A 24,720-nucleotide genomic window follows, 5' to 3' on the forward strand; every position below is an offset into this window, starting at 1 on the left:
GAATGCTGCTAAGCACATCTGTGTGTGGACACCTGTTTTCATTTCTCTTGGGTAAGTTCTGAGGAGTGGAATAGTTGGGCCTCATTGTAACTCTGCTTTTAGGCTGGTGAAGAGCTTCCAAATGGCTTTTCAAAGCAGCCACACCATTCTACATTCCCACCCCAAGTGTATGAGTTCTGGTTTCTCACATTCTCTCCATTGACCGTGGTCTCTAGTACAACTCTCCTGGTGGGTGTGTAGTAGTATCTTGGTTTTGTTTGGTTTGTGGTACTAGAAATTGAACCCAGGGTTACTTCACCATTGATGTACATTCCCTGACCCTTTTAACTATTTTATTTGAACACAGGCTTTCACTGAATTGCTGAGGGTTTCCCTACTTGCTGGGGCTGGCCTCGAACATGTCATTCTCCTGCCCCAGCCTCACCAGTTGCTGGGATTATGGAACACCTTACCTGCTCATTGTGGTTTTGGTTGGCATTTCCTTTGACTAACTGGCATCTTCTTCCAAGGAATCTCATTCATGTCCAGGCAGGTAAATCTAGGGATGCACCATTCCCAATCAGGAAACACAAGTGTGACCCCAAGAAAGAAAGAAGTAAAGGAAGGAAGGAAAGAAGGAAGGAAGGAAGGAAAAAAGAAAAAAAGAAAGAAAAGAAAGAAACTTCCCCCTTGAGAGGGGAGTCCCTTCGACCCTGGGTGCAAGGTATCCAAGTTCCCCCAGCACACAGGTTAGAGGGTCGTGTCCAAGGACAGAGGAATACCCTCTACCTGGGGTGCCAGGTATTCGAGCTACCCCTGACACCCACATTAGAGAGGTCTACCCCCTAGAGAGGTCTACCCCCTAGAGGAGGGAGTCCCCTGGACCCTGGTTTCAGTGGGAGCTCCCACCGACACCCAGGTTAGAGGGGTCTCCTCCCTAATGGGGGAAGTCCATTCTACTCTGGATTTGGTGGCAGCTTCCCGAGACACCCAGGTTAGTCCTCTCCTCCCTGGGTGCAGTGGGGGAATCTCCCCCTGACACCCAAGTTAGAGGGGCCTCCCCCCGGATAGGGGATTCCCTTCTACCTTGGGTGCGATGGTATATAGAGCTCCCCTGCCACCCAGATTAGAGGGGTTTGCACTGTAGAGGGGGGAGTCCCCTTTACCCTGGGTGCGATGATGTACAGAACTGAACCCGCCACCCAGATTAGAGGGTTCACCTTCTGGGGGGCAGAGTCCCTTCTACTGTGGGTGCTATGGTATATAGATCCCCCCCTGGCCAACCAGGAAGAGGGTTCTCCAACCCTAGAGAGGGTGTCCACTCATCCCTGGGTGCGATGGTGTACAGAGCTCCGCCACCCCCAGATTAGAGGGTTCTCCCCCCTGGAGGGCATAGTCCCCTCTACCCTGGGTTCATGATGTACAGAGCTCCCCCCGCCACCCAGTTTAGAGGGTTCTCCAACCCTGGAGAGGGGAGTCCCCTCTACCCTGGGTGTTACAGTGTACAGAGCTCCCCCTGCCACCCAGGTTAGAGGGTTCTCCATCCCTGGAGGGAGGAGCCCCCTCTAACCTGGGTGCGATGTGTACAGAGTTTTCCCTGCCACCCAGGTTAGAGGGTTCTCTTCCCGGAGGGGAGAGTCCTCTCTACCCAGGGTGCATGGTGTACAGAGCTCCCCTGCCACCCAAGTTACAGGGTTCTCCTCCCTGAAGGGGGGAGTCCCCTCTACCCAGGTGCTCCCCAGCCATCCAGGTTTCAGGGTTCTCCCAGCTGGAGGGGTTAATGCTCTCTAAGCTGGGTGCGATGGCATATAGAACTCTCCCCCCTCACCACCCAGGTTACACAGTTCTCCCCCCTGGAGGGGGGAGTCTCCTTTACCCAGGGTGATAGGTATACAGAGCTCCTCTTGCCACCCAGGTTTCAGGGTTCTCCCTCCTGGTGCAGGGAGTCCCCTCTACCTGGGGTGTGATGGGATACAGAGCTCTCCCCGCCACCCAGGTTATAGGGTTCTCCCAGTTGTAGGGGGGAGTGCCCTCTAATTGGGTGTGATGGTATACAGGGCTCCCACCACCACCCAGGTTACAGGGTTCTCCCCCTTGGTTACGGAGTCCCCTCTACCCTGGGTGGGATGGTGTACAGAGCTCCCTCCACCACCCAAGTTAGAGGATTCTCCCAACTGGAGGGTGGAGTCCACTCTAACCTGGGTGCAATGGTGTACAGATCTCTCCCCGCCCCCCAGTTTACAGGCTTCTCCCCCCGGGAGGGGTGAGTCCCCTCTTCCCTGGGTGTGGTGGTGTACAGAGCTTCCCCTGCCCCCCCAGGTTACAGGGTTATTCCCATTGGATGGGGGAGTACCCTCTACTTGGGGTACGTGTTGTACAGAGCTCCCCATGCCTTTCAGATTAGAGGGTTCTCCAACCCTGGAGTGAAGAGTCCCCTCTACCCTGAGTGCCATGGTGTACAGAGTTCCCCCAGCACCCAGGTAAGAGGGTTCTCCAACCCTGAGGGAGAGTCCTTTCTACTCTGGTTGCGATGTTGTGCAGATTGCCCTCCGCCACCCAGGTTAGAGGGATCTTCAACCCTGGAGGGGGAGGTCCCTTCGACCATGGGTGCGATGGTGTACAGAGCTCCCCCCTCACCCAGGTTAGAGGGTTCTCCAACTCTGGAGGAGGGAGTCTTCTCTACCCTGGGTGCGATGGTGTACAGAATTCCCCCCGCCAACCAGGTTAGAATGTTCTGCCCCCTGGAGTGGGAGTCACCTCTACCGTGGGTGCAATGGTGTACAGAGCACCCCCCACCACCAGGTTACAGGGTTCTTTAACCATGGATGGGGGAGTCCCTTCTTCCCTGGGGCAATGGTGTACAGATCTCCTCCTGCCACCCAGGTTAGAGGGTTCTCCAACCCTTGAAGGAGAGTCCACTATACCTTAGGTGTGATGGTATACAAAGCTTTCCCCGCCACCCAGGGTAGAGTCTTCTCCAACTCTGGAGTGGGGAGTCCCCCTACCCTGGGTGCCAATGTGTACAGAGCTCCCCCCACCATCCAGATTAGAAGATACTACCCTCTGGATGGGGGAGTCCCATCTACCGTGGGTGCAATGGTGCACAGAGCTCTCCCAGCCACCCAGGTTAGAGGGTCCTCCAACCCTAGCTAGGGAGTCCTCTCTAACCTGGGTGCAATGGTGTACAGAGCTCCCTCTGCACCATGTTAGAGGTTTCTTCCCCCAGGAGGGGGGAGTCCCCTCTTCTCTGGATTTGATGGTGTACAGGTTTCCCCCGCCACCCAGGTTAGAGGGTTCTCCAACCCTAGAGAAGTCTAGCCTGTGACCCGCGCGGGTTTGAATTGTGAGAAACCGCTAGGGAGTTTTAAATTAAAGAGACAAGACTTGCCATGACAGCCAAAGGGGCCCCAGCAAACTTTCAGACTGCCAGCTGATGATTGGCTCACAGTGGCCCCAGCAACATCTAGCTGATTGGTTCCTCTGTGGTGATGCTCATTGGGCTGTTTCCCTGCCCTTTCAGACCACGGAGCTGCTCATTGGGGGACTATTTTGGCTCCGCCCACGCGACCCAGCCAATCAGCCTCAAGAGCAGGAGGATGGTGGGAGGTGGAGAGGCCTGTGATTGGGAGAGAGGCTTGTGGGAAGCTGGTGGTGGCAGTTGGGCTCTGAGGGTTTTTCCTGAGGAACTGTTTTGTTTGGTGTGTGTGGTTCTAAAAATAAAGTTCGTTTCTTTTGACAAGTGGCCCCTGACTAAAGAAAAGATTCAAGTAAAAGAGAAGGTCTCTCGAACTAGTCAGACAGAGGAAGAAAGTTTAGAGCAGAAAAAGCAGCAAAGGGAGTGTTTGAAATTTCTCCCAATAAAATTATTAGTCCATATACTATGAATCAAATTGATGAGTTAGCTAATGAGTTAAATACTTGGGCAATAATCATGTGCAAATCTAATGTTTCATTTGATAACCACTTACCATCTAATCCTTTATTGTCTTTTTGGTCTTTTTTACCTTTAAAACCAACTGCAGGACAGCTTCTCCTAGCTCCAGCCTCCAGCCACTTATTGTGGTAGCTGTAGTGAGGTTTACTGAAGAGGCTAGCTAGAGAGGCTAGCTGAAAAGGCTAGCGAGAGAGAACACACCAGGTAGTAGACTTTTATTGGGGAACAAAAAATTCTGGGGAAAATCCCATCCAATGAAAATTAAGGGGGCAGCATCCCAAGGTCAGGGGCAACGATTGGTCTTTGGGGCAGTGGCCAAACAGGCCTCTGCACAGACAAGCCCTCGGACCTGGAAAAGGGTGGGGAAAGCTCTGACACAGCTGTGTCTAAGCGCCTCTCACTAAGCCAGGGAGGTAACTCAAATCACATGCGAAGATGGCTTCCCACATATTCCCCCATTTTTCTTTTAAAAAGCAGGCTCTCGCTCTGAAGACTCCCCATCCTATAATTACAACACAAAAAAGAATTAACAGCAAAGAGAACAATCCAATAATGAACCAGGCCAAGTGTAAAGAATGTTTCCAGGGTTAAATCCATTTAATTCCTTCAATATTTGATTAGCTAAAGAAGGATCCCCAAAATCAGCTCTATTATTTTGAATATTTGGATATGATGATGGAGTTACAAAAGATCCAAGCTATTATTATTATTTTGCCAAATACCCAACAAATGGTTCTTAACCTTCTTCCAATCCCAGAGAGAAGCATTGTACTTGGCAGCTGTAACACACCACATATTTATAACTTGCGTGGCATTTAAGCCTTTCTTTAAACTTTAAAGCCAAAAGACCATTACATATATTTATAACAGTTGCCTCTAAGGCATTTAACTTTTTTTATATATTATTTTAGTTGTAGATGGACACAATACCTTTATTTTATTTATTTTCATATGGTGCTGAGGATCGAACCCAGTGCCTCATGCTTAACAAGGCAAGTGCTCTGCCACTGAGCCACAATTCCAGCCCAAGGCATTTAACTTAGTCTCAATCCTTTCCTCAATATTTACTTGATTGTGCAGAGCCTTGGAAGTATTTTGGGCTAAATTATTAAGAAATTTTGCATGTTGAATGTTTTGAGATAAAGTTATCGAAGCTGTGACTATGGATGCAATGAAAGAAACCAAGGCCATAATTCCCACAATTATAATTCCAATGACACATCTAGGTCTCACTAGCTGGGTATGGATTTGCTGTAAGACTTGAAAACCAGCATCAGCTTACCATGGCTCTGAAATATTAGCAGGCAATAAAACAAAAGAGGGCTGATGAAGTAACAGTACTCCTTTTCCTCTATTATATCTAGTGATACAATTGGTTAGGTTACATTTATTACATGTTACATCATATCTGTCATCTATCCATTTAACTTTTACATTTCCAATGATTAAAATGTAAGGAGATTGGACACAGGCTCATAAGCCATAGCAAGATCCTTCCTTACAGCTCTTGCCAACAAATTTTGGTAAAGGCTTGTCTGTAAAATGTAAGAATTCTGAGGCAGCAATTAAGTGCCAAACATCTTTTTGAATACCACCTTTACTATGGATCAAAATATTGGTAACAAATCCTGCAGGTGTCATAGCAGAACTTTTTGGTAATTGTCTTTTATCAATTTTTGGAGACCAGCCTAAAATATACCCACTATCTTTAAACACCTTATGTTGTACTGGAAAGGTATTCACACAATCTATCCATCTAGGAAAGGTGCCAATTGAAATTGTAGAACTATTAGGACAATGAGGTATTCATGGAAGTTTTGCAGAAATTTTGATAGTAGGAGCAAATGTGACTCCATTTTGTTTTATGACTTCATCCTGTAAAACATCAATGCCAAGTAGAAGAGTCATGACTGGGGCAAAATGTTCTTTTCCTTTTGCTATAGAAACCTTTAAGAACACAAAACTACCTAATGGGGCATTGTTTCTGTAACTAGGGTAACAAGGTTCTGTTTCTGTAACTGGGGTGACTGGGCTAACTGTGTTTGGTTAGGCTTCCCTCCGCTTGACTGCACTGTCCCGCTTCTGTACCCTGGCTTGCTTGCATTGGGTAGACCCCCTGAACATCCCTTTTGCAGTTTTCAGGCTTATAAGGAGTGCCTTGCAATTGTTCTGGGATGATCAGGGGAAGAGCTTTATGTTCTGGTCAGCCACCAATGGTGTGCTTCAATAAAGACTTGATTCGATTATATGTGAGTGGTCTGGAAGTCAGTTTATGAAATCCCAGGATGAAGATTTAACTATAGCATCTGGGGGCTCGCCATGGATCCATTTCTTCCCTCCCTCATGCCAAATTTGCCTCCAACTATGGTCCTTTGGACCTCGGCCCCAGAGTAGAGGGGAGCTCCTGAGAGATGTTCCTCAGCCTCACTCCAAGGACAACTCCAGTCCATCCTAGGACGCTCTGAAAAGCCTCCTGCTGGCCTGTCAGTTCTGGTGAGTCAACTCTTCTGTGGGGGAAAAGGTCAGATTGGACGCAGTCGCTTACACCTTCCCCAGGACAGGATGAGACGTTGTCACTGTTTCCCTGGAGGTCTCCCTGTGTGACCTCATCTGTCGGTATCTGGGGCCCACTGGAGGTCTCCCTGGGAGGCCTCAACTGTCTGGGGGCAGGACGAGACGTGATCTCTGCCCAATTAGAGGTCTCCCTGTGTGACCTCAGCGATGGTTGCTTGTCCTGTGTCTGTTCTGCTGTTTGTTGTTTCTCCAGTGTCTTCTTGCTGTTTGTCATTTGTCCCGTGTCTGTTCGCTGTTTGTCATTTGTCCTGTGTTTGTTCTGCTGTTTGTTGTTTCTCCAGTGTCTTCTTGCTGTTTGTCATTTGTCCTGTGTCTGTTCGCTGTTTGTCACTTGTCCTGTGTCTGTTCTGCTGTTTGTTGTTTCTCCAGTGTCTTCTTGCTGTTTGTCATTTGTCCCGTGTCTGTTTGTCTTGTGTTTATCTGTCCGAGTGTTGGGCACGGGCCCTTTTCTTGTTCTCATAACTGCTCTTCTTTCATCAGGACTCCTTCTCTCCACCAACATCATGGGTCAAGGAAGCGCTACAGAGATCTCCACCTGGACCCCTTTAACTTGTTTTCTTAACAATTTTCAGGGCTTTGTCTGTTGGTTTGTTTTTGTTTGTTCCCTATGTGTTCTGTGTTAATTTCTACCTCAGTTTGTTTCTAATAGAAAAAAATGGTTAAAACTGTTTATACTGTGCTCACTACAGCTTGCATTAAAATGTAAAGTGCTGCCAACAGAACCAAAAGAATTGTCAAAAGTAAAAGCTAAAGGTAAAAAGAAAAAGGGCATTCTAGAGATTGTCTTCATTTAGGAACTGGGCCAGGTGGCCAACTGGGTAAATCATGTCAGTTCCTATAGAGGACAGATTAAAACTAAAGTGTTTTATAAAATTATTATTCCTAAATTGTATAACAAAAAGCATAATTTTGTCTAGAAAATTTGGCTTTTGTCTCTCAGTATTTGCAAGCATGAATAACTCCCAACTATTAAAAAATGGTCTAAAATTTTTTAATGTCAGGTTAAAAGTTGGTGGCCGCTATCCAAGAAACCAGAAAAGAACAGTTTAAAATGGGACCTCAACCTGGGGGACTCTCCCAAGGAGACCAATGAAGCTGCGTCTTTGGGAAGTTCCTCCAGGGAGAAATAAGCCCCCTTCATTGGTCTATGTTCCCTCAACTCTTTTCAGCTTTCATGAACAGGACCACCTCAGGAAAAAGGTCAGAAAACTTTTAAAATTTTATATTTGTTAAACTCATAATTTTGATCCAATATGCCTAGGTTAATATGTTTTTCTGATTACACTCTGCTTTATTCTAAGGCCAACTTACAAAGGCTAACTCTCAATCTAATAGGTTTTTTAAAAAATAAGCTACAAAGTTTTTGTTTGTCTGTTTGCTTTGTGTGGGTGCACCAGTGTACTGTCTGTCTGAATGTATTGCCATGTCTACATATATTTGGTACAAAAAATTGACATATAAGCTCATAAATTAAAATTTTTTTTCTTTTTTTTTAAAGAGAGAGTGAGAGAGGAGAGAGAGTGAGAGAGAGAGAGAGAATTTTTAATATTTATTTTTTAGTTCTCGGCGGACACAACATCTTTGTTGGTATGTGGTGCTGAGGATCAAACCTGGGCCGCACGCATGCCAGGCGAGCGCGCTACTGCTTGAGCCACATCCCCAGCCCTAAAATTTTTTAAAAAATGTATCCAAATACTTTTGGTTAATATGATTTAAAAGATTCAATTCAAATTGGGAAAATAGATAAAAGTACAAATGTCTTTAAAGTTACTAATGCACAGTTTTGTTTCTAGATGGTTAAATAGCTGTTAAAATGATAATGTCTATAAAGTGTCTGATATCCATTCTCTAGGATTTTTATTCAATAACAACAAAAGATTACTAATACTATTAAATGCACTTGTCTGATACCTTGTTTTTTTAAAAAAAGGATACATAAATTACATCTAAACCTACATGAAATTAATCATGGATGTGTTTGTTAGAGACATCTAATTGGTTTACAAAGTTAAAAATGCTGACTGTTAAATATAATACCAAGTACTCTTAACTCCTTAAATTCCAGAAGGTAAAATATTTAAACAATGTTGGTGTTTTTATAAATTGGTAAACTAAAAAGAAAGTTTAAAATTATTTTGTGTTATTATAAAAACAAGGTTACTCTAAATTACAAAGTCCCAACAGGTATAATTCTACATACAAGGAATCAAGAGGTTTCAACTGTATTTCAATTACAGTACTGTAAATAACAAATATTTCATCTTATTAAAATGGATTAATTTATCTAAATTCATAAATTTCAAAGTACAAAAAAGGATCAATGGATTAAAAAATTATTAAAAAGTTCTAAATATAAAAATATATTTTAAAAAATGTTTCCAGATAAAAAGTCTTTATGTGATAAAGTATAATTATAATACATCTAAGTAAAGAACAAAAGAGTCTAATTAAGTAATATAAATGTCTATACATAAAAGACAAATATTAAAAGGTTAATATGTAACTAAGTTGGTTATATATGTAATACAAATAGTTAAAACTATTCAAGGTTGTTCCCTAAGGACAAATAATAATGTACTGATATATTTATATGTTAAAATGACAAAAACTTCTAAAAATATTAATTACATTATGTCTGTTAAGTTTTATCCCCTAGAAGAAGTAATCTTGGAGAAATTAAGATTTGTACATCTGTGGCTATACAGCAACTTTTATTTTAAAGTATTGTCCTACATTACAAAGTATAGATTTTTCCTTTAAAAACTAACCTTGGTTAATATAAAAACATCAATAAAAGTGTGGAACATTACTCTTCTTTACAGATTAAATGTGTTTATATCTTTCAGGTAAAAGTCTTTAAGGTAAAAGATTTAAAAAAAAACATTTTATCAAGCTGGTATTCTCCAAACTAAAATTGTCTGTAATGGTAATTTAAACTTATAAAGATAATAGATTTTATTGGAAATTTATTTATATTATTTGATGTCTTGTAACCAAATATTATGTTACATTTTACACTTAATTTAGAAAGTAATAAGAGCCTAATCTATTTAAAGGTTAAATATTATAAAACATTTTGCCACTTTTCCACATAAAAAAAAATGTTAAGGGCTCCCAGCCTTTCCTTACTTCATGTTTCAGATGTATGTCTTATTGTGCTACTAGCGTTCATACAGAGTCAGAAAATAATATATGTAAACTTTATAAAATTATATCTAAAAGGAGAGACAAACATCAACTTTAAAACTAAAACACTTTTCCTAAGATTGTGAAGAGCCCTGCCTTACCTGAGATAAGGCTCTGCCTCCCACCTTACAGCATGTCAAAATAACTTCAAGTAGGCCAGATTTCAGTTAATTTAAAGTTATATTCAAAAATTAACTTTATTAAAAAGATAACTGTAATCTCAAATAAAAATATAATGTATAATTCAGTCAAGGTTCACAATTATATACAAGCTAAATATGTTTTTACTATTGTTAATTTCACTTTGTATTTTCATTATAACAAAAAAGTGACCACTACATTTAGAGCAACCAAAAGACCTTTACTGTGACAGTGTCTGATTAACAGAAGAGAGAGTGGGCTGGAGATGTGGCTCAAGCGGTAGCGCGCTCGCCTGGCATGCGTGCGGCCCGGGTTCGATCCTCAGCACCACATACCAACAAAGATGTTGTGTCCGCCGAGAACTAAAAAATACATATTAAAAATTCTCTCTCTCTCTCTCTCTCTCTCTCTCTCTCTCTCTCTCTCTCTCTCTCCCACTCTCTCTCTTTAAAAAAAAACAAAAAACAAAAACTTGTTTAAAAAAAACAGAAGAGAGAGAGAGAGAGAGAGAGAGAGAGAGAGAGAGGAAAGTGCAAAAGAGAGAGAGAAAGAGAAGGAAAAAGAGAGAGAAAAAAGTGAGAGGGAGAATGAGAGACAGGGAAAGTGAGAGAAAAAGGAGAAAGCAAGAGAGGAGGACCTGGCAAGAGAGAGTTTTTGTAACTAAAAATCTAATGGGCTTTCAGGGTCTGCAAGCTGCCTTGTTGGTATACAGTGATGCTAAGGTGTCATCTTCTGCCTTCAGGCAGATCTTCAGCATTATGTAAATTAATAAATAAAATCAGGATATTATGCTATGTAAAAATTAACTGTAAAGTTATAAAGATTAAAGTTAAAGCCCAGCATACTTTAAAACTGGTAAAACTGACTTGCTGGATGTCTAAGGCCAAATTTAAATATTAAGGTTAAAATAAAGGGGCCAAAAAACCAATATTTGGCTTTTGCCCTCTAAGTCAGCCTGAACCCAGGACAGGGGGAAAAGCTTTGCAACTCTGGGCCACATAACCTCCCAATAAGGGAGATTAATAAGACCACTGGAGAACAAAAAACCAATGAGTGTACATGCTGCAAAAGGGGAGGGTCATTACAAAGGGGTGACATGCCTGATGCTTCCAAGGGAAGCCATATGGTCATCAAGACCTTGACCCATCCTAATGCAGATGACGCTAACAGAGCTAAAATGCTGCTCACAAGTTCCCCAAGAATGTCCTCCAAGGAAACTCAGCTGACTCTTACCAATAGATAGGAACAAGGTCAGTTTGAACAGCTTGGTCTTAAACATCTAGCAAAAACCAAAGCACAACCATTCATGGACATTTAAAAAGAAACAACAGTTATTTTATTGTAACTTAAAATGTACACTAGTGTTAGCATCCCCCAAAATAAGTAAGACTGGAGACAACAGAAGAAAAATTCTTAGGCAAAAATGCCTGATAACTATCAATAAACATTGCCAGAAGTTTTTATTCAGCTTAAGGCCTACAGATCTTCCTAAACTCCTACACAGGTAAATGTAATCAGTGTTTATTAATATAATTATCTAGCCCTAAATTGCAAAAGAATCTTTACTGAACACAGAGGTCATGCCAAAAAGGTATTTGTACAAAAATCAGATGACATTAACTAATTTAACTAAATGTTGTGTCTACATTCCTGATAATTCTGACAATGTTAAAGATTTATGTCCCCTAAAAAAGTGCCTTATTACACTTTGTTAGGCCTTGTTATGGGGACAATTTCTCAGGTCTTTCTTCTACCTCCTGGTAAACAATTATTAATTTCTGTCATTTTCATGATATTCATGTTCAGGTTCCAGATGCTACAACTGCTATTTTGTATTAATCGTACTTCAGTACTCATGTCTTTTTGTTTCTCTCATAGAAGTGCCTACCCCAGGTGAATTTACATCCTGTTCCTCCTGAACCAGATTTTTACTATGGACTCCTTGACCCACTCAGTTTCTAAAAAGGGACTCCAAATTGCTTGCCCACTGTACATCGCCCCCTTTAAACTGGAAGTAGCAAGAACGGTCATAGCCCTTTTCCCTTATGGCAGTTGGAGGTCCCTAATATTAGAGGAAAAATTATGGTCAATATATATGTTCACCAATATGTCTAGCTCAGGAAGATGTACCTGGGATACTACTCCCAAGATTACCCTGGGTGATCTCTCATAAAGAGACACTTGCTTCCACAACCCAACTTATAAGTGGGACAACTCCCTGTTAACCAAAAATTATGCTTCCCGGGTCCCACTTCGAACTCCACCTGTATCTCCAAACCGTCAATAACTCTGAACTATGTAACCTACTATTTTGATGGAGTAAAAAGAAAAAAAACACCTGAACTTATTAAAAGGCCAGGGTCAACTGATTTATCAACATAGACTGGCTGCCCCCATTTTAGTTCCCCTCCTGGCTGGTTTGGGAAGTCCCTGATCTATCAAATAGATATAGATTTAGGAAAACTAAAAAGGTCAATCTTCAACCTAAAGGTTTCACTAGACTCTCTGACAGAAATAGTCTTACAAAACAGATGAGGTCTAGATGGTCTCCTTCTGAAACTAAATGGACTTTGTATGGATCCAGGAGAAACTTGTTTCTATGCAAACCATTCTGGGATAATAAAAAACAGTTTGGCGCTTGTGAGAAATAGGTTAAAGAAAAGAGATGAAGCACTAGAAACTTCAGGCATTTGGTTCCAAAACCTATTCTCATGGTCCCCTTGTCCACCATCATTTCAGCCATAGTTGGGCCCCTAGTTCTTCTCTTGATTGGGATTACTGTAGGACCCTGCCTCTTAAAAACCCTCCTAAACCATATACACAAAAATGTAGGTGAGATCAGAGTTATGGTCTTGCGAGCCCAGTCTAGTCCCTTAGACACAAAAGGATAGGGAAAAAAAACTGAGGCCTAATGATGCACACAAGATTGACATCAAACCTACTAAAACCATTGGGGAATGTGATAGTAGGAGCAAATGTAACTCCATTTTGTTTTATGACTTCATCCTGTAAAACAACCATGCCAAGTAGAAGAGTCATGACTGGGGCAAAATTTTCTTTTCCTTTTGCTGTAGAAACCTTTAAGAACACAAAACTACCTAATGGGGTATTATTTCTGTAACTAGGGTAACAGGGCTCTGTTTCTGTAACTGGAGTGACTGGGCTAACTGTGATTGGTTAGGCTTCCCTCCGCTTGACTGCACTGTCCCACTTCTGTAACCTGACTTGCTTGCATTGGCTAGACCCCCCGAACATCCCTTTTGCAGTTTTCAGGCTTATAAGGAGTGCCCTTGCAATTGTTCTGGGATGATCAGGGGAAGAGCTTTATGTTCTGGTCAGCCGCCACCGGTGTGCTTCAATAAAGGCTTGATTTGATTATACATGAGTAGTCTGGAAGTCAGTTTATGAAATCTTGGGATGAAGAGTTTTTATAATAAAATGACTAGTTTGTTATGGGAAAGTCCCATTTTGATCACTGATCTAGTATAAGGTTTTAAGTCTCCATAAATAGTATGATTAATCAGTCTAGGTCTCCCAATTGCTGTCTTTTCCTCAAATGATACTCTGAGACAGCTAGCATATTTATCGTGGGACCAACACAAATGTAATTGGGCACTGTAGCCAGAATACTTAAATCTAGTCACATGATTAGGAGTAATATGAATATCTGAAAATCCTCCCATCATGAATGAGTCATTAGTAAACATTGGAATAGATTCTCCAGTCCACACAGCTGGGTGTAGCAGGGGGGATCTGGGAAATATGTCTGGTAAGTGTCTGCTCGACTCCCTTTTACCTGACATCCCAGCAGGGCAATCACTCTAGCTACCATCATCAATGGGGTCTTATTCCTTCCTAGGACTCGAATTATTCGCTAAGCATGTGTTGTCAGCTTTTTCATGTCTTCCCATGAGATCAGCTTCTCAGCTGAGTATTGCTGAGTCATCTTCATTCTTCTTTGATATCACTTCCTTTTGAGTGGAGGCTTCTCCAGGTTGATTTTCAATCACTTGATTCTTGGCTCTATCTCCTCAATGTCTGATTGTGCATTCAGGCACCCAGATAGGATGGAAAGCACCTTATGGAAAAATACAAGCATGACCTCTGCCCCACATAATCACTGGATCTGGGCCTTTCCATTGACCAATCTATAAGTCTTTCCACAAAACTCTGCCTAAAGGGCCTGTTGCTGTTTAAGACATATGTCTCTCAGCTGCAATGTGACTTTCTGCATCATAATTTTAAAAATTTAAAACAAACAAGGAATGGTTGAGACTATTTTGGGGAGTCATAAACCTATTGCCCCCTTTTAATTTTTGTAATTGTAGCTTAATAGATAAATGAGCTCTTTACACAATGGCTTGACCTTGGGGGTTATAAGAAATTTCTGTTTTATGGTCAATGTGAAACTCTTAGCAAAATTGTTGAAAAGAAGAGCTTACATAAGCTGGTACATTATCTGTTTTAATCCGTAAAGGGCATCCTAACACAGCAAAGGCTGCTAGGCAATGAGAAATTACATGTTAAGTATTTTCCTTTGTATGTGCTGTGGCAAAAATAAATCTGGAATGTGTATCAACTATTACATGTACATAACATTGCTTACCAAATTGAGGAATATGAGTTACATCCATTTTCCATATTTGATTTGGTTTTAATCCATGGGGATTTACCCCTGATGGCAGAGATGGAGTGTGAATAACACACTTAGGGCAGTGACTATTAATTTGACGAGCTTGTTCTCTGGTTATATTAAATTTTTTACGTAAGCTAGAAGCATTTTGTTGATGTAAAGAATGTGAAGCTTGTGCACAATCATATGAAGACATCTATTGACAAACAGCTACCAATTTATCAATTTTGTCATTACCTGAAGTTAAAGGTCCTGGAAGATTAGTGTGAGCTCGTGTGTCCTATGAAACATAGGCATTTTCGCATTTGCACCACCTTTTGTAGATTATGAAATAATTTAAATAGCTCTTGTGATGAGGTATATCCAATAACTGAAGTTTCAATATTTTTGGTAACTCTGCATATAAGCTGTCAGAATAAATATTAATAGGCTCATTTGTAAAGTAATTTAAGGCACAAATGAGAGCTTGTAGGTCTGCTCTTTGGGCAGAAGCATATGAGGTTTGTATAACCTCGGTGTGAATATGGTTATAAAAACCTGCTTCACCTGAGCTTGAACCATCAGTGAACACTGTTAGGGCTCCATCTTATGGGCTGGGCATGTACAATCTTTGGAAAAATAAGCAGTGTTATTGATGCAAATTGAATAATTTTATCACGAGGGTAATGACTTTCTATGTGACCAGAAAAATCAGCAAAATCTATTTGCCATAAACTAGAAGCTTGAAAAAGCCAATTATTTTGTTGAACAGAAAATGAAATAATTATAATATCAGGTTCAGATCCAATTAATTGTAAAACTCTCATTCTATCTTTAATTATTAATTGAGCAATAGAGTATGGGAAAAGGAATTAATGTCTTTTGGGGAGAGTGAGCTAAATGAATCCACTCAATAACTCCCAATCTTTGCCATATGGCTCCTGTAGGGGCATGAGCAGTTGGAAATATTGATAAATATACCAGCTCTTGGGGATTAATTCTGGTAAGCTGTGCATTTTTAATTGCAATTTCAAAGTTTTTTTTTTTTTAAAGCTGTTCTAGCCTCTATTGTCAGTAGACGAGGAGAGGTTGGAGAAGGATCTCCTTGTAGTATCTGGAATAAAGGACTTAAATATCAGAAGTAGTTAGTTTTAAGGATGGCCTCAGCCAATTTATATCTCCTAATAGTTTTTGAAAATCATTAAGGGTACATAACTCCTAAACCTTTATCTGTAGATTTTGAGGACGGATTGTACATCCTTGAATTATCTGACCTAAATATTGAAAGGGAGGTATCTTTTGTATCTTTTGAGGAGCAATGCACAAACCCATTGCTGTAAGTGAAGTCTCTAACTGAGTAAAAATTTCTGAAAGTACTTCTGGATTACCATGAGCCAATAATATAGCATCCATGAAATGAATAATATATGCATCAGGAAAGTTATTTTTTATAGGAGTTATCGCTTGACCCACAAATTTTTGACATAAAGTTGGACTATTATGCATCCCTTGAGGCAAAACCTTCCAGAAATATATTTTAACAGGTCTTTTAAAATTAATTGCTGGGACACTGAAAGCAAATTTTTCACAATCCTCAGTATGCAACCTTATTGAAAAAAAAAATCTTTTAGATCTATTACCATTAAGCTATAATTTAAAGAAATTGCTGTAGGAGAAGGAAGTCCAGGCTGCAATGATCCCATAGGCTGAATTGCATGGTTTGTTACCCTTAAATCGTGTAGTAACCTCCAATTACCTGAATTTTTCTTAATAACAAAAATGGGGGTGTTGATTCTATATGACTAGCCTGAATTTATTCCTCAACTAACATATGAATTATCTTAAGTTTTTCCCCTGAGATGGGCCACTGAGAAATCCATATAGGCTCTTCTGTGAGCCAGGTGATCTCTTCTGCTGTCTTTTGGATCAGGGAGACACTCAGGGCCCTCTAGTAAAAATTTTGGTTTGAAGTATTTACTATTCTCTGTAGAGGAGACTGGTTTGTAAGCAAATACTCTTCCTGATAATTTCCCTCATTATCTCCAGGAAGAAGCCCTTGATTAATTTCCTCAAATGATCTCATAGAATTTGAAGTTATTATTAATAATCCTATTTTGCTTAATATGTCTCTTCCCCATAGGTTTACTGGTAAGGACTCTAACACATAAGGTTTAAAAAGTACATTGTTCCCATCAGGATCCTCCCAATGGAGATAGTTAGCACTTTGAGCAGGCTGTGAGATTTGTCCAATTCCTTCTAAGTTAGCTGGTGCTATATGTAAGGGCCAATTCTTAGGCCAGAAGTGACTGGACAGGAGTGATTTATCCACTCCTGTGTCCACTACACCTTGGAACTTTATATGATTAATTTTAAGTTCCAGTAGGGGGTGCTCCTGTCACACTAATTGAGACCAATACACTCTGGCAGTTTGGAAACTGAATTTACTTGTGGGTGTCCATCCAAGTTACAGGGTAATACAATCAATTGGGCAATAGTATTTTTTGGAGTAATCCAAATGGCATAATTTGATTTTACAGTAACACTTAATTCTCCTTCAAAACAAGAATCTACCACTCCAAGTATCACCTCCATGGCCTCTTTCAAATTGTTATATCCCAAAATTAACCCTATACTTTCTCTAGGGAGTGGTCTGAAAACCCCAGTAGGGATTTGTTGTGGCCCTACCTCAGGAACCAATTCAATTACTGACGCAGTCTTGGCTGGGCACAAGATCATGAGCCACTCACAGCTTTGTAGATTCAAACAGCAATTCTTTATTCCGGAACTCACACCGGCCTCTACCCATGTTCTGGGGAAATTCACGTCCCAAATACTTTCTGAATTCCACAAGAACTCAATGGGAACTCAGGCAGCAGGATACGCCCTATTCCCAGCAGGAATAATCTTAAACCTGGAACCGCCCTCTAAACCCAGATTGCCTTAAACCCAAATTGTCTTAAACCAGGATACTTCCTAAAACCTGCAGGATACACCCTAAACCTGGATCCACCCTGGTCCTTGAGCAGGGTCACCTTTCTCAAACACACATGCAATGTCAGCGAATTTCCAAGGCAAGTCCATTTAACATGGGGTACGCTGGCAAGGAAATTTTAATGTGTCATTCCTACTTGGCAATGGCCCTCAGCAAATTACCATGGACGATTGTAAAGGAACTGCCTGTGAGGTCCTCTCTGGTAGAAATGGCAGCTCCCCATGGTCGGCTGTGATGATGTTAAACTGCATAACCTCTCTTCTGGTTCCCCTGTTTTTCCGGCCTGGGGATGGGCTGACCGGAAGTTTTTTGACTCCCTACTAGGCGGAAGTGAAGGTCAAAATGTGGACTGATCAGTGCCATCTTGGCCTGCCACATAGTCTCCAACTCTGTAATATCTATTACCAGCAGCAGAGGGAGCCCTGGGATGGAAATTGCAGACATTACAATTCTGCACAACGTGGCCATTCCTTCCACAATGAAAGCATTTCCCGTGGGGTCTGCATGCTAATTCTTGGGGCTGGAGAGTTTGTTTTAAAGCCGCTGCAAGAATAAAGGTTTGTAAATGAGCTGTGTCTATATCAGAACACAAATCAATAAACTCTGAAACCGTACCCTTCTTTCTATGGGGTCTGAGAACATCTTGACAATATTTATTTGAATTTTGAAATGCCAAATGTTTAACAATAAATTCACAAGCACCTGGATCTGCCACATTCTGGCTGGGCACAATTCAGGAGCCACTTGTCAAAAGAAACAAACTTTATTTTTAGAACCACACAGGCCAAACAAAACAGCTCCTCAGGAAAAACCCTCAGAGCTAACCCTGATATGTCCTATAAATGGATCTCCAATAGATCGATTAGCAGTCTGATAGAGCCGCACTATGAAATCAGAATAAAGTTCATTGGCTCCTTGATTAACTTTAGTCAGAACTAAGCTAGATTGGTCCCTGGAGGCAATTTGGCACCAGGTGCGCTTAGCACATGTGGTAATCTGATAATACACTGCAAATTAATAATTTGGTTGCCTTTCCAAATCAATAAATTCACATGCTCCTAAAAACATTTCCATGAGTGTTTGAAGGTCTTGCCTTCGATTTTTTTCTGCCTGCTCCGAACAAAAGTCTGTCCAATATGACTGCCAGAGTAAAAAATTCCCCCCACTCAAGCAAGCTCTATCGATAGAAATCCAGTCACTTGGAGGGAGCGGCTGAGAGCAGATGGTCTCAAGCAAGCTCTGCATGAATAGTGAATTTAGACTGTAAACATCGAAAGCGTTTTTTAACTCTTTAATAGTTTAAATGGAATTACTGCATGGATGCGAACACACTGGTCTTGATCATTCTGACTGGGTACAAATCATGAGTCACTCAAGCAGGAACAAACTTTATTTTCTGAACTCCCGCGAACACCACCATGCAGCCCTCCTAGGCACACCACACTCCAACTGGAACTCCCAGTATCACAATCCCTTTAACTAGACCCTACCTCCAATCATCTCCACCACTCCCAATAATGCCATCAAATTAACCCATCAATGGATCAACCCACTGATGAGGTCAGAACTTCATGATCTAATCACTTCCCCAAAGCCCCAACCTGAATGTTGGCACTGGAGGCCATCAACACATGAGCCTTTGGGGGACACTCCAGATCCAACCTTCACTTGAGTAACAATGGCTATTTAGAGTGCCAGGTGGTTTATCTGACTTGATCCATACAATGACTTCCCAATCTGAAAATGAGGCACCAAAGGCTCAGGGCCTTTCTGTTTCATGTTCCAGCTCACAAGGCTGGAGAGTTGCAAATGCAGAATTCTAGGGTATGTCTCTCAAAATGCATTCTGAATCCAGGTGTTGAGCCCCAATCAATTTCTAGCCTGTACAAAGCACTTTTCCTTGCAATGTTCTCGTTCTGAAGAGCTTGGTGCTAATAACGCCAAGGTCACGGGTTTGTTCCCCATACGGGCCACCAATTGCCACAGTCTGGCTGGGCACATATCAAAAACTGGAAAGAGTTGAAAGCCACTAGTATCTTCCCCAGCTTCCTGGACCTTTCTAACTCCCCACTGGAATGGAGTAAGGAAAGTCATTGCCAGTTCAAAATATCTGTTAAAATTTGTCCTTTTAACAGAGAGCGGCCGAATTTGAATGGCCAGGGCAGGTCCCTTTAAGCACAATCTATTAAAATTCCCTGGTAAATCCTAGATTTCATTGTCTGACTCCTCTTCCTCAGACTGTGATTCCTCCATGGTCCCTTCCCCGTTGCCATCTTGATTCTGACCTTCTAAGCCTTGTGGAGGAGGACTTCCTGTCTCTCTATGAATTTCCTCTGGATTCTCCTCTTCTGGAGAAGGACATTCTATCTCCCCAGAGGCCTCCTCTATGGTTTTCCTCTGGATTATTCTGGTTTGGTTCAGGCAAGGCTAGGTTTTTAAATATTGGTCTTGCCCCAAGGTTTTTTGTTTGAATAGAATTTGTTTTTGTTTTTAGCTGGCTTAGAGGAAAAGAGGTTTCCTTAGCCTCAGACAATTTTTCTATTTGAATAGATTTAATGGCTCTCTGAATACCTTTCAATATATCTTCAAGGGGCCAAGGACTTTGGCTCATGTAATCACAAAGACAGATCTCTAATGCAGTCCAAACCTTTTGATTATTCTCATTATTTCCAGGTTATTCATTAGAAAGGCAAATTTTACGTAATTTTCTTCCTAATTTGTCCCATGTATGTAAATTTGGTGAATCTTTGTCACAAAACCAAGGGCAAAATTCACCTACAATTTTTAAAAATTGTAGCAACTGGATCCTTTTGATCTGTTTTTCCTTTTGATTAATTATTGTCTCTAAAATAGTCAAATACATGTCCTTATCTGTAGAAGTTGAATTTCCCATCATTAATCTTTTTTTAACGTCCCTTTGCTCCAAAAACTGCCTGGTACTTCCGTGACTCTAAAAATTGTCACGAATTCTGCATTTCTGTAGCATGCTTTCTAACTCAACCTAGTCAATTTAACTCACAAGCCTCACTTCAGGGTGCCACTTCTAGCCTGTGACCCATGCAGGCTTCATGAAAGAAGATTCGAATTGTGAGAAACCACTAGGAGTTTTAAATTAAAGAGGCAAGACTCTAATTACCTTTAAAACCAGCTCCAGGATGGCTTCTCCAGCCTCCAGCCACCTAATGCGGTACCAAGGTTTACTGAAGAGGAGAGAGAGAGAGAGAGAGAGAGAGAGAGAGAGAGAGAGAGAGAGAGAGAGAGAGAGAGAGAGAGAGAGAGAGAGAGAGAGAGAGAGAGAGAGAGAGAGAGAGAGAGAGAGAGAGAGCGAGCCAAGGAGTAGACTTTTATTGGGGAACAAAAACTTCTGAGGAAAATCCCATCCAATGAAGATTAAGAGGATAGCATCCTAAGGTCAGGGGTGATGATTGGGTCTTCAGGGTAATGGCCAGACATGCCTCTGCAGGACAAACCCTCAGACCTGGAGAAGGGTGGGGAAAACTCTGACATAGCTGTACCTAAATGTCTCTCATCCAGCCAGGGAGGGAACTCAAATCACGAGGATGGCCTTCCACACCACACTGCACCCACGGTAGAGAGGACACCCTCTAGGGGGGAACCCTCTAACCTGGGTGGTGGGGGAAGCTCTGTACACCATCACACCCAGGGTAGAGGGGACTCCCCCCTCCAGCGGGGAGAATCCTCTAACGTAGGTGGCCCTGGAGCTCCCCACCACACCAGGATAGAGAAGACTTTCATCTCCAGGGGGGAGAACCCTCTAACCTTGGTGGTGGGGGGAGGTCCCCACTGTACCAAGGTTAGAAGGGACTCCGCCCTCCATGTGGGAGCACTCACTAACATTGTTGGATGGGGGAGATCACCACCATCCCCAGGGGAAAAAACCCTCTAAACTGGGTGGTGGCGAGAAATCCCCACAGCAACCAGGGTAGAGGGATCTCCCCCCTCCCCAGGGGGGAGCTCTGTACAACATCATACTCAAGGTAGAGGAGAATCCCCATCCGGGGACAGAAGAACCATCTAACTGGGGTGACAGGGGGAAGCTCTGTACACCATCCCACCCACAGTAGAGGGGACTCAACCCTCCTGGGTGGAGAACCTTCTAACCTGGGTTGCAGGGAGAGCTCCCCACCACACCCAAGGTAGAAATGACTCACCTTCCAGGGGGGAGAACCCTCTAACCTGGGTGGTGGTGGGGAGCTCCCAAACCAAACCCAGGATAGAGGGGACTCCCCCTCCATGAAGGAGAAGCCACTAAACTGGGTGGTGGGGGGACATCCCCACCACCCACAGGGAAGAGAGAACTCTTTTCTCTAGGAGGGAGAATCCTCTAACCTGGGTGGCGGGGGGAGCTTTGTACACCAACACACCCAGGGAAGAAGGAACTCCCTTCTACGGGAGGGAGAACCCTCTAACCTGTTTTGGCGATGGGAGATTTGTACACCATTTACTCAGGGTATAAGGGACTCTCCCCTCCAAGGAGGAGAACCCTCTAACCTGAGTGGCAGGGGGAGCTCTATAAAACATTGCACCCACCATAAGGGGAATCCCCACACCTGGGGGAGAACCCTCTAACCTTGGTAGTGGAGGGGAGCTCTCCACCGCTCCCTGGGTTGAGGAGACTTTCCCATCCAGGGGGAGAACCCTCGAACCTGGGTGGCGTGGGGGAGCTCTGTACACCATCGTACCCTCGGTGGAGGGGACTACCGCACTCTGGGAAGGAGAACCCTCTAACCTGCGTGGCCAGGGGAGCTCCCCACCGCACCCAGGGTAGAGGGGACTCCCCTTGCAGAGGGGAGAACCCTCTAAACTGGGTGGTGGGGGGAGCTCTGTATGCCATCGCACCCACGGTAGAGAGGACTCCTTTCTATGGGAGGGAGAACCCTCTAACCAAGGTGGCCAGGGGAGCTCCCTACTGAACCCAGTGTAGAGGGGACTAACACCTCCAGGGGAGAACCCTCTAAACTTAATGGCGGGGGATCTCCCCACCATACCCAGGGTAGATGGGACTCCCCCCTCTAGGGAGGAGAACACTCTTACCTTGGTGGCAGAGAGAGATCCCCATCGCACCCAAGGTAGATGGGACACCCCCTCCAGTCAGGAGAACACTTTAACATGGTGGCGGGGGGAGCTCTGTACACCATCGCACCCACGGTAGAGGGGACTCTCACCTCAACAGGGAGAACCCTCTAACTTGGGTGTCGGGGGAGCTCCCCACTGCACCCAGTGTAGAGGGGACTCCTCACTCCGTGGGGGAGAACCCTCTAACCTGAGAGGCCGGGGGAGCTCTGTACACCATTGCATCTGTACGATGGTGTACAGGAGCTCCCCACTCTACGGGGAATACTCTAACCTGGGTGGCACGGGAAGCTCTGTACACCATCGCACCCAGGGTAGAGGGGACTACCCTCTCCAGGGGGGAGAAATCTCTAACCTGGGTGGCTAAGGTAGCTCCCCACCCCACCGAGGGTAGAGGGGACTCCCCTCTCCAAGGAAGAGAACCCTCTAAGCTGGGTGGCAGGGGAAACTCCCCACCACACCCAGGGTAGAGGGGCTTCTAACCTTCAGGGGTGAGAACCTTCTAATCTGGTGGCGGGGGAGCTCTGTAAACCATCGCACACAGGGTAGAGGGGACTCCTTTCTCCAGGGGGGAGAACCCTCTAACCTGGGTGGTGGGGAAAGCTTTCTTCCACACCTAGGGTGAAGAGGACGCCCCCCTCCATGGGGGGAAACCCTCTAACCTGGGTAGGGGGGATTTCTGTACAGCATCGCACCCAGGGTAAATGAGATTCCCTCTCCAGGGGGGAGAACCCTGTAACCTGGGTGGCGGGGTGGGGGGGAGGTGGGTAGCTCTGTACACCATCGCATCCAGATTAGAGGGGAGTCCCCCATCCATGGGGAGAACCCTCTCACCTAGGTGGTGGTGGGAGCTCTGTACACTATCACACCCAGGATAGAGAAGACTCCCCCACTTCAAGGGGGAGAACCATCTAACCTAGGTGTCGTGGAGAGCTCTGTACAATATCGCACCCAGGGTAGAGGGAACTCCCCACTCTAGGGGGGAGAACCCTCTATCGTGGGTAGTGGAGCTCTGTACACCATTGCACCCAGGGTAGAGGAGATTCCCCCCTTCAGTGGGGAGAACCCTTTAAACCCTTCAGGGGGAAAACCCTTTAAAATGGGTGGCAGGGGAGATCTGTGCACAATCGTACCAAGGATAGACCGGACTCCCCCCTCCAGGGGGGAGAAACTTCTAAGGGAAGAGGGTGGGGCGCGACCTGTACACCATTGCACCCAGGGTAGAGGGACTCCCCCCTCCAGTGGAGAGAACCCTTTAACCTGGGTGTTGGTGGGAACCCTGTACACCATTGCACCCAAAATAGAGTAGCCTCCCCTCTCCAAAGGGGAGAACCCTCTAAGCTGAGTGATAGGGGGAGCTCTGTACACCATCACACCCAAGATAGAGGGGACTCCACCCTCCAGGGGGAAGAACCCTCTAACCTGGTGTTGGGAGGAGCTCTGTACACCACCGAACCCAGTGTAGACTGGACTCCCCATTACAGAAGGGAGAACCCTCTAACCTGGGTGTCAAGGGAAGCTCTGTACAACATGGTACCCAGGGAAAAGGTGACTACCCCCTCCAGGGGGGAGAACACTCTTAGCTAAGTGGCGGGTGGAGCTCTGTACAACATCGTACCCAGGGTACAGTGTACTCCCCCTTTTAAGGGGGAGAACACTAAGCTGGGTGGGGGAGAGCCCTGTACACCATCACACCCAAGGTAGAATAAACTCCCCATTCCAGGAGGAGAACCCTCTAAACTGGAAGGGAGGGAGCTCTGTACACCATCGCAACCAGGGTAGAGGGGACTCCTGGCTCCAGGTGGGAGAACCCTCTAAGCTGGGTGTGGGGAAAGGTCTGTATACCATCACACCCAGGGTAGAGGGGCCTCTACCCTTACATAAGGAGAATCCTCTAAGCTGGGTGGCAGTGGGAGCCATGTACACCATCGCACCCAGTGTGGAGGGAACTCCCCCCTCCAGGAAAGAGAACCCTCTAAGCTCGGCAGCGGGGGGAGCTCTGTAAACCATGGCACCCAGGGTCGAGGTGACTACCCCCTCAGGGAGGGGAACCCTCTAAGCTGGGTGGCAGGGGAGCCCTGTACACCATCACACCCAGGGTAGAGGGGACTCCTTCCTCCATCAGGGAGAACATTCTAAGATGGGTGGTGGGGGGGATCTCTGTACACCATCACACCCAGGATAGAGGGGACCCCCCCTTCCATGGGG

At 44.0% G+C, this 24,720-nt stretch overlaps 1 long non-coding RNA gene across 1 annotated transcript; it reads left to right on the plus strand.

The window, feature by feature from the left end:
- Positions 1–6,824: 6,824 nt before the first annotated feature.
- LOC120886672 (uncharacterized) lies at positions 6,825–13,196 on the plus strand. Its single transcript, XR_005729750.2, has 2 exons — positions 6,825–7,687; positions 11,693–13,196. It is a non-coding gene; the product is annotated as an uncharacterized LOC120886672 (long non-coding RNA).
- The last annotated feature ends 11,524 nt before the right edge of the window (positions 13,197–24,720 follow it).

The sequence above is a fragment of the Ictidomys tridecemlineatus genome, chromosome 5, assembly GCF_052094955.1.
Source record: "Ictidomys tridecemlineatus isolate mIctTri1 chromosome 5, mIctTri1.hap1, whole genome shotgun sequence".
In the NCBI taxonomy this organism is placed as follows: Eukaryota; Metazoa; Chordata; class Mammalia; order Rodentia; family Sciuridae; genus Ictidomys; species Ictidomys tridecemlineatus.